The sequence below is a fragment of the Lycium barbarum genome, chromosome 6 (assembly GCF_019175385.1).
Source record: "Lycium barbarum isolate Lr01 chromosome 6, ASM1917538v2, whole genome shotgun sequence".
Taxonomy (NCBI): Eukaryota; Viridiplantae; Streptophyta; class Magnoliopsida; order Solanales; family Solanaceae; genus Lycium; species Lycium barbarum.
In genome coordinates, this window is record NC_083342.1 from 18,870,803 (window position 1) to 18,882,514 (window position 11,712).

General features: G+C 35.6%; 1 pseudogene; it reads left to right on the forward strand.

Annotated features, from left to right (window-relative positions):
* The first annotated feature begins 4,203 nt into the window (after positions 1 to 4,203).
* On the forward strand, positions 4,204 to 5,381 carry LOC132599621 (protein disulfide isomerase-like 2-3; annotated as a pseudogene).
* Positions 5,382 to 11,712: the final 6,331 nt, after the last annotated feature.

Sequence of the window (11,712 nt, forward strand, 5' to 3'; positions counted from 1 at the left end):
GTTTGACTTGATACAAAGACTTTTGAAATGTGTGGTCTAAAATAAGTCTTAAATATTTATATGGCTGTAAATAATCTAATAACGTTAAATTATTTTTAAATATAAAAACATGTCAATCTTTTTGGTACAGAGTAAAAATGAAAGGAAGATAATTTTTTTGAGACGGAGGGAATAATAGTTTCAACTTAAGTAGAACTGCGTTTTATATTGGTTAAAATAAATGATGATTAGATACGACAAATCCCACCTAAATGACTGCTAGCTATAATGACAGCTGTTTTCTCTACTTTGTTTAACTAAAGCCAAAAAAAAGGGGGCATCCAGATCATGTGAGCTTAGCTAACAATAAAATATTTATTAATCTATCTAGTTATGACTTGGCTTCATTTCTTTTCAACATAATAATAATCGGAAAATAGAAAATATTTAACTACACAATGATGACTAAATTGAAATTTATAAACACTAAGATTCGATTGTAATATAAGTAACATTTGAACCCTGAAAATCACTTAATCATACTAGGTGTTTAAATCAAATCAATAATTTAATCTTAAAACTTCAAATGAAAATACGAATTTAAACAAAAAAAAGTATATAGACATACATATTTTGCATTGGCTGATCCGGTATAAATATCCTGTAGTTCGAGTAAGTTTTTCCTCTTAGCTGCTTTTTTGGAACCAATAATTAACTTGCTTTTAAACTACTTATAAAATTGTGAGTCTTTTAATCAGGGTAATATAGAAATTAGAAAAGGTTTATTAGGACAACTTTTAATAGTCATTCTTTTTCTAGGATCATTCGTTCAAAGAAAGCAGAATTAGAATCTTGAAAACATGTGCTTCATCATGGACCAAACCACCTTATGACTCTTTCCCAACTTTGATGATTTGCATAACAAGTAATCCATTAGTTTCAATTTATCCGAACTTATTTCTCTTTTTTTTTTAATCTGTTTAAAGAACAATAATTTCTTTTAAATTTAATACTTTTAACAAGGAACTTTTATAACTACAAAAATGTAATGATATACTTAAAATCTAAAGTTTCAAAATTCTTGTGCACACAATTTTATGGGTGATTTGCACAAATAGGATTTTCGGGTGCCACCGTTTAAACTTTAGCCTCGGTAAAATATGGTGTGAAAATAATTGTTTCAATAGACTCTGGAGCAAACTTTTGGCAGATCTCCCAGGCTTTTTATTTGATATTGGGCAAGATTTTCCTTAACAGGAAGTTTTGGTAATTTTCAAGATTGTTGCCACAAATGCCTACGAATTGTCAGGACTTCAGTCATAAGACGTGCCTTTACAATAAGTTATAGTGATCATTAGGATTTTTACCACAAATCTTGACGAAACACTAGAATCTTTTCAAATATTTTCTTGACAATTATAATAACTTGTTGCAGAAATTTCAGCAACACATTGTTGCTTCACAATTATTTCATATGACTACAAATTTGATATTCATCCTTCTAATTGTAACAACTCTATCCCTAGTTTTGAGTTTTATATTATGAGATCTATTGGCATGGCTCGGGTTGAGACTCAAGAGGGTGTTTTGGCATATTTTTACACTGAATTCTCACATGCCAGATCTGGTGCTGGTGCATCGCAATTGTGTCACGTTTTGGTAATGTTAGAAATTTTAATTATTTGCATAATAGTCCCTTAGGTTCTAGAATTGATAATAGACTTCTTTATTAAGTTAGTTGTCTTTATATTTTAGTAACAAAGGTAATTGTAGAGGGTGTTGAATGAAAATCTTAATTTTATCTTATTATTTCCTTTTCTCTTTCCTTGTTCTCTTTCCTTTATGCTTTCATGGCGATTCCAACGTGCGAATCGTTACAAATGGTATCAGAGCCGACGATTCTCGACTTGCAATCTGCTGCAATGACTGATTTCGGATTTAGCAATAATGAGCCACATCCATATGCCTATCACTATTTGAATGGCGTTATTAATTGTGTTGAGTTCAGTGACGGTTACATCCGAGCTCCGTCTATCGCAAACTTTCTCTCTGAGGCCTTTAGATTGTTGCGAGAACAACGTCGGATACTAGACAAGATGATAGCACCAAGGGAATCCAAAGAAAAGCAGCAAACGGTTAACAACACTGACATTATTGAAAATCATTTCTTCTACTTTGACGGGGTTGACGAACTGGAGAAACCCGACCAGTCCTCCTTTGCAATTGTTGAATCTGATTCAGGTGCTAGGATCCCGGAGAACTGGGTCCAAGAAGCAACTATGAAAATTGAAGGTGTAGATTCAAACAACTCCCGAAATGCGGACATGGTGTTTGTTGAAAATTTTCTTACAATTGGTGATGTAGCTGACTGTGAATCCACACCCATCACTCGGAATAGCATTCCTGACTATGATGCTTCGAAACTAGCTACTGATAATGAGTATTCACCTCTAGAAATTGAAGGGAGTAATGAGAAAAATTTGAAAAATGATGAACAAGAAGTGTTTGATAAAAGTCTTCAAAAAAATGAAGAGCTCTTCTTTGAAGGAAACGTTCTGAATGATGGACTTGCTTCAGACGAAGTTGGTTATGCTAACGTCAACGAGTTAGAAGAAGCAAGCCATCCACTATTAGCAATGGTCAAACCTGGATAAATAGAGGACCAAAGAGAAATGGAGATTCAAGGTGCAAATGCGGCTCTTCATATTGTTGACCAGGTGTTCGACAAAATTCATGAGAAGGATAATGCTGAAATGCCATATGAAAAGCAGTCAATGTTTGATGGAGAAACACATATCAAAATCGAAGTTGAAGATGCTAAAGCTTCAGAAAACTATGGAGTCCAGCTAGTCCATAAGAACAACTTGCTCAACTGTAGTGAACAATTCGAGAACACGGTAATTTTTTATATCACTGTTAATTACACCAGCGAACTTAATGTTCCCTCCTTGATGGGTTCACTGGGACCTATCTGCCCTATTATTGATGATGGAACACCATTAGAGAGTTATGTCGTAAAAGCTTACGAAAAGTCCACAAACGAATATGAAATGCTCGACCAAATTCTTTTAATGTATGGAATCAATGTGACCAATTTGCAATGGGATGATAGTGAAGAAGATGAGCCTCTGGAGCTTGAAGATGGTGAACTTTCAGAAAACACTGTAAGCCACATGTTCAAAAAATGTCCTTATAAGGTTGAAACTGATTTATCAGTCTCCATGCCAATATTGGCTGTTGATAATCCGAAGTTACAAAATACATCCCTTGTATTTTCTAATTACAAGAAAGATCAGGTGGTTCATAAATGTTACAGAGATAAAGTGGGATTTTCTGCTACTATAATGATAGTGATTGATGGTGTTTTTACGAAAGCTCCAAGTGAACTCAATTATGAGAATTTTGTGTTCGTTGAACCCAAGTTATCTGAATTACAAAGTAAATTCCACTGTGCGATTGAGCAACCCTAGCGAGAAGGATCGAACGAAACTGAACAAGTTTTGGTAATTGCTCGCAAGAGCTTCAATGATAGTGTGGCGAGTCTAAAAGAAGTTGCAGCTAGGGTCAAGCTCAAGAAGAATGAGACAGAGGAGAAAATGTCATTTCTCCCATATGTACACGACATTTATGTCATCATTGAACACGCTATTTATGTCGTCATTAAACCACTGCTGATTGATGAAAATTATTATGCTCGTTTCATAGACAACATTGAAATTCTTATCCATGCTTACTTCCATTGGAATCACATTTACACCTACCAGGGATATACAAGTGGTAGCTTTGATGAAGATATTTCATTTGTGAGATTGTTTGCTAAGTGTGATGCAATGACAAGGGGGAAAAGCCAGCTAAAAAGGAATGAGGAGGAAGATACATCTGCTAATGAAGAATTCCCTGATGCTCCTTCAAAATATCAATGTACTTTCACTGTTGAAGTTGGTAAGAACATTTTGATCTATATTGAAAGAAACTTGGTTGTTGGGGTAAATGATAAGGGCTGGTTTCAGAGTAGAATTGCTAGCTTTAGTAAGATATCACTCGAGTAATGAAGAAGAATGAGTTCTTGTCCATTGTAAAAAGGTTATGCATTTTAACCCTTTATGCTTTGAATTTGATACATCTTGGACTGACATATCAGATCTTAACTGGTTTGCGAGGGTGTAAAGGATAGATCAGTTCCTATGGGATAATGAACAATCATACTCGTATACATTTTTTCACATGTTGAGTAGTGGGGATGACCATAAGATAGTAGCTATTGATTTCATGGACCAAATGGATAGTCTCTTTGGTGTTAAGATGATGAACTTGACTTATCACATTGTTGAGAAGGTGTTCGCTCCTGGAATACCTCCAGCTACTTATCAAGGGGAACGTGATGCAAAATCAATTAACAAATTCACATTGCAACAGATCAAGGCATTGTTGAAGGAGCGAGTACATGGAAAAGCAGCAGAAAATTCTTTTGAGAGTCCTGGGCCTAGTGTATTAATAGAGTTGAATTTGCCAAATTTTGTCGGGAAGGTGCTTAAGAGGAAAAATATATGGATAGTGGAGCTTTTAGCTTTTCATTCTTTGGTGTGGGTACTACAACAAGCTTGCTTCTGGATGGAAGAAAACTACCAAAGACCTTCAGGGTAATTAAGGTGAAGCAAGGCCATGTAGATTGTGATGCAGAGAAGTCTTTGGTGAGCGGGTACGATGTTCAAAATTTCTCCACAATTTTGGTATTTGGCACTAGCAAGGACAACCCCTTCCCATACGAAGGTGCAACTACAACTTCACCCATTGAGTCCTTTTTCATTAGAGAAGCAGGAAACAAATGTTACACCTCCTAAGATCATTGAGTCGACTAACCCAGTTGTCATAGAAGGGAAGTGTAATTCTGCTGCACATTGTTTTGTTTCCTTCCTACTGGATATGTTAGATTCCAAGGCATAAGTAAGGAACAAATTCTTAGAGATGTTGTCTGCATTGGTGAAGCTTAAGAGAATTTCTTACAGCTATGCTATAGCTTGGAAGGTCACTGGTAAGCAAACAGATCTTGAAAAGCACGTCGGCTTTGGTGGTTATAGATATTCTGCAATGGTAGCTTCGCTAAGTGCTTACTTTGTCAAATGTAAAGTGGAGTTGTTGGAATTCACTAGGAATATAATTTCCTTGAAGAGTGATTTGGGTAAAAAACAGGGCAACAACTTTTGTTCGAAAGCTACAGGAGTTAAAACACGGAGTAGACATCTTTAGTTCATTTGCAAACTTTAGCAATAGTGTTGTTATATCTACAATAAATGCACTGGAGATGAAGGATGGTGAAAATAACATTTTCATCTTTGATCCTGGAGGTGGTTTGATCAACTTCCAATCCCATATTGTTCATGTCCAATCTTGAGGACAAGGTTGATTTAAAGGAGGATGGAATGTCACATTTTGGTATTGTTAGAAATTTCAATTATTTGCATAATAGTCCCTTAGGTTATAGAATTGATAATAGACTTCTTTAGTAAGTTTGTTGTCTTTATATTTTAGTAACAAAGGTAATTGTAGAGGATGTTGAATGAAAATATGAATTCTATCTTATTATTTCCTTTTCTCTTTCCTTGTTTTCTTTCCCTTAACCTTTCATGGGGATTCCAACGTGCGAATCGTTACAAATTGTGGCCACCGAATCGCATTTATGAAATCGCAATTGCAAGCCAGCCACTGCAATTATGAAAGGGAATATGTTGCATCTGCGAGCCACTGGCCGCTTTTGTGAGAAAGCAATTGTGGGCTAGCCACCACAATTACATAGGTCACTTATAGTATAAAAGGTCTATTTTAAAACTTTTGACGTTCTAACGTAATATTTGGACAAACTAAGCTATGAGTTGAAGGAATTTCAACTTGGATTTGTCACCTAACTTCAATGTAATGACTCCACACTTATCGATGATGATATAATATTTTTATTTTAGATTTGACATCTAAATCATGGAAGCAAATGTAGAAATTAGGAATTTTGGGTCTAAGCCCTAGAAATACTAAATTGGGGATTTGGACATCAAAATGTACTCAAATTGGAAATCTAATTGTAGATTTGAATTTGCGGGATTATGGGTAACTTAAGAATGTAACTATCTTGGGGTTTTATCATGTGAGCTCGAGGTTGACTTGGACTTTGACCAATTTAACAATATGGAATAAGGTTTAATGAATCTGTTTAGCCATTGAGTATTCTTTTGAATAGATCGAGCTCGTGTGGTGGAATTGAGTGAGGAAAAATGTTTCGCGAAGGTTAAGGCTAGTTCGGATCGAGGTAAGTTAATACTTTGACCTCAATGAGGAAAGTTTCCCAAATTAGAATTATTTTACATATACCATGTATATGGGGAGTGATACGCTCAAATTACACCGTTTATTAGCGTAAAGAGGACGATGTCAAATATAATAACCCAATAAAGTTGGGGTCGAATCTCACAGGGAATATGGTGTGAAAAGGTTACTAAAATCGTAGAATGTTTTATTTAGGTCTAATGTCTTACTCTGACGAATTTGTAGAAAGTTGGTTGTTTATGACTAATTGCTAATTAATTGCTTTGGATTGTAATACATGGTAAAAGAAACCAAGGTTGTGTCCCCGCTAGATAAAGTGTATGATCATGGGTATTGCTCTTGATATACTTCTAATGAATCGTTATATGAATGCACTTAACCTCTATGTGAATCTCTACTATTTCCCAATAAATAAAGGTTATTTCTTTCTATGATTTTCCCAAATACAAGAAAGTTGATGTGAAGAATGGTTAATTATGCCAAGTAAATTCCTCTTATTCCTAAGTGAATTTATTAAACAAGGGTTAACTCCTTGAGTTCTTGTTACTAGTTCTTACCAAACCCTAATTATTTTCCCAACTAACTATGACGTTAGCTAATGTTTGCAACCACTAACTATTAACGAATAGCGAAGAACAAGTAAACCCTAACAATACATTATGCATATATCAATCACAATTCCCAATCACCAAACACCCATCTTTGGATTCACAACCTTAGTAGGGTGTTTAGTTACTCATGACAAAGAACAAAGAATAAGAGATTGAAGAATTCATAATTGCTTACTTTTGATGATAGGAGAAATTAATAATACTTGAATTGATGTTTGAAAGCTCCAAAACAAAGGAATATTCAATGCTCTAAGTTAAGAGTCAAAGTATAATAGTTGATCATAAATAAACCCTACATTGGACTATTTATAGCTTTTAAAAAAACATAAAATTACAAGATTTGCACTTAAGTCCCTGACGGCAACTTATACGGTCCGTATAATATTACACGGTCCGTATAAAGTTGTACGACCACAATCTTCAATTCTTCAGAGAAAAACACGAGCTGATATTACACGGTTCGTATAACTTACACGACCCGTATAACTCGGTCGTAAAACTCCCTATTCAGACACAACTTCTTGTCTTGCCTAAGATCCTTTGACACGACCAACTTATACGGCCTGTATAATATTGTACGATCCATATAAGCACTCGTATCTCCACATCATCAAGTTCAACACTCTGCTTCAGTCTCCTTCTTTTATACGACCAAAGACAGGGTCCGTATAATATTGTACGGACCGTGAAAGTCCATTTTTGTGCAACTTCAACAACTTTTTAGCTTTTGATCCTTAACTCCATGATTTACCTGAAACACAACAAAACACATCAAAACGACATACTTTCTCAAAAACGAGTAAAAATTCTCGTAAAAAGGTATCGACTGTGCCATAATTTCACGGCACATCAGGGAGTACCATATATATGTGGATATCAGGGTTATAAATACTATATGGTGTATAGATTGATTTTGATATACATGCTTAATATGTTCTTTTCTTTATCAAGACTACCTTATGTAATCTATCATGCTTGTATAATGTTATACGCATTTCTCACATGCTAGCGTTAACATTTTGGGATATATGTATGTCAAATTACATGTTTAGCTTATAGTCATGCACTGTGGCATATACATTAGAATTTGCATATTCGATTTCACACCTATATATGATCATGACACGTGAATCGTCTGTGCGATTTGTGATATATGTATGAGTTTTTCAAATTTAGTTGAGCCCAAGGGTGAGATATGGCGTGTGGATATTATATTTTCCCTCATGAGTCACAGTAGCACTTGGGTAAGGGAAAGTGTACACCAACGGCGTTTATGGACTTGATGAACCGTGCATTAAAAGTATATCTAGATTGGTTTGGATCGTGTTCATTGATTACATACTTATATACTCTATTAGTAGGGAAGATAAGAATCAACATTTGAGGATCGTACTTTAGATTCTGAAGAAACGAGAGTTTTATGTCAAATTTTCAAGTGCGAGTTTTGGCTCGATTCAATTGCATTCATGGGTCATAATTTCTTTAGTTAGGGTATCAACGTTGATCCCAAGAGATTGACATACCTTCATTTGGGAACCACAACCTTAGTTCCTTTACAAATTCTATCAAAATTGTTCGTGTATAATTAATACTTAATCAATTAATCCATTTGTTATTGTATTTATAGATTTCAATGTTTTTACCTACTATCATAAAATTATAAGACAGAGTCGGGTTTTACATTTAACAAGTAATTTTATTTTCATCGCATTCTCCATGGGATTCGACCACAACCTTGTTGTTCTATATTTGACGATGAAGTCTTATACCATTTTAAGGTGAAATTTGGGCGTATCAATAATTTGAGAGGACTATTTAGATCCTCGAGGACATGTTGAGGGCATGTGTTATTAATTTTGGAGGTCATTGGGATTATTTCTTGCCTTTATTCAAGTTTGACTACAATAATAGTTACATTCTATTGTATGGTAGGCAGCATGACTCTCCAGTTGATTGGTTTGAGCTTCGTAAAAGATAGGTCGTAGGGTTCAGATTTGACAAAACAGTCCTTGAAAAAGGTTAATTTAATTCAAGAGCGGTCCCGTGCGCAGACTAGAAGGTTCGTGACTTGGAGTTTAGAGAGGGAAAAATAGGCTGTGATGTGATTCGGCAAGAAAGAAAAATTAAGTCTGGGGTTCATAGGTCCACTTGAGGTTTTAGAGCGGATCGGGAAGGTGGCTTATATAGTACTTGCCACCGGACATGACAACGGTACATTTTGTGTTTTGTGTATTCATGTTGTAGAGATATGCTGAGGAAAAGTCCCACGTGTTGAAGTTGTATATGGTGCAGTAAGAGGAGATTCTGACTTATGAAGAGAAGCCGTCAGCTATTTTGGACAGGTATGTCCAGAAGTTAAGGTCAAAAGAGATAGATTCAGTGAAATTACTTTGGAAGAATCATCTTATTGAGGAGGTTATTTGAGAGAGTGAGTCAGACATGCGTAGCAAATATCTATAACTATTTGACAACTCGGATATAGTTCTAAACCCTCTTGAGAACAAAATTTGTTTCAAAGAGGGATAATGTAACAATTCAATCTCTCGTTTTAACTGTTAGACTTCCATTTGATCTTTTGAGACCTTAGATAGATTATTTTTATATTTTGGAACTTCATGGCATGGTTCGGGTTGGAACCCGAGAGACTCACGTTGTTTTGACACATTTTGGACTGGACTCTCAGTTGAATCAGATATGGTGCTGGTGTATCGTGATTGCGGGATAGCCACCACATTGAAAAAGGGGTTTCGTTGTATTTGTGGGCCACTGACCGCTTTTATGAGATTGCAATTGCAGGCTAGCCACCACAATTGTAAAGGTTTCACACCCCTACCAGGAGTATGACGGGCTCCGACCCGTAGGCCGGGAACCACCTGACTTATCCGTTACTTCGAACATTTTAAACCATAACTCAAAGAACACATGCACGCAGAAAAGGCCCAACATAGGAATATCCGATCATTCAGCACATATGTTCATATGCGGACTGACAAGGTCGCCATAACATAACGTATATCATAAAGCCGACAAGGCTAATAGTAAAGTATCAAGAGCTCAAAATAAGGCCGACAAGGCCACCAATATATTATACAATAATATGAACTGGTGGAGCTATAAAACATCTAACTGCACACACACATCTACAAACCTCTACATAGATTACAAATGATCACAAGGACAATACCAAATAGACTGTAGCTCCGAAGTAAGTGGAGTGCTCCTGAGAATCCATTGATAGAACATCTACGGGTTTGATCCGTCTCTCTACCTACCTACGGGCATGAGCGCAACGTCCACAAGAAGGGGCGTCAGTACGAATAATGTAGTGAGTATGTAAGACATGAATAACAACATAATATAGATATGAAAGGTAACATGGAATAAGAGAGATGACCTGTACATCTGGATGCCTCATAAGGTGGTGTCATGCATGCTTAGCCTTTTAAAAAAGACATTTTTATACATATATATAGTACCATGTCCGGCCATTAAGGCTCGGTGTCATATATATAGTATCATGCCCGACCATTAAGGCTCGGTGTCATATATATAGTATCATGCCCGGCCATTAAGGCTCGGTGTTATCATCATTAGCCCGTGTTCGGGCCTCCAGCGTCCGGGGCAATATCATGACATGCCCATTGTAGTGATGTGCACATCTACGTGCTATGCCCGGCCGACTATAGCGCGGCACGGTGTGAGAAAATACATACATACATATATATATATATATATATATATATATAAAGCATGCATGAGAGCCAAATAAAAGCTACGACTCTATCGGAGTGACGTAAGGTCGGTAACCTCCGATTTATATTATGGAGCAATCATCATCGCTATATCTCACCTTGAAGGAACAATTATTATAAGGTGAGATCAACAACAGTGAATAAAATCGAGATAATAATGAAATAAGCTCAATACTCTCATAATAGCATTAAAATCATAAGCTTTGGAATTTGTAGAATTAAGATCATTATCATAATCATGTTCATCATAGAAAACACCTCATCTTTGGCATCATAAGAAGATTTTAAAAATAATGAACTTCTAACTTTTGGAAGTAAGAAGGTTATGGAAAATGTGTAGAGAATTATAACATAGGAATTTCTAGAAATAGAATCATCATCATCATAAAACATGTTTATCTTTAGCATCATAAGAACTCTATGAATCATGAATCTCTAGCTTTTGAGAATAAGAATATTCTTGGAAAACATTTATGGATTCACAGAAAGGGATCATGGGACATTTGGAAAACATCTATTGGATTCATAAGAAAGGAATCATGCCTTTAGAAGAAAGGGGCTAGCCTTAACATACCTGAAAGATAATTTCTCGACTTCCAACTTACTTCCTGTCTTGCAATTCACTTAAGATCATTTGTAGCCTCGTAATCTACATATACGACCATTCATACTATTGTTAGGCTCATAGTCATATGCTCGTCTTAAACCCTTAATTTAAATCCATTTAGAATCTGCCAAAATTCGGGCAGCATCTCCCCTGTTTATATGCCTAGCTCTAAATCACAATCCAATAACCAACAACAACAACAACAAAACCAACATCACCACAACATTATCAACACCAATAGGCTCCATAAAACATCCCACATGATGTTTTCCAAGTTTCTCAACTAACCAACTTGTTATACGACTATTTAATAACTTTATCTCTGTAAATAAACTGAAATTAATATTAATAAGGAGAGATTTATACCTTATTCTTGCTAGAGCAGCAATATCTTCAATATTTACTTTGAATCCGAGCCAATTCCAATGCACGACAAAACTATAATTGC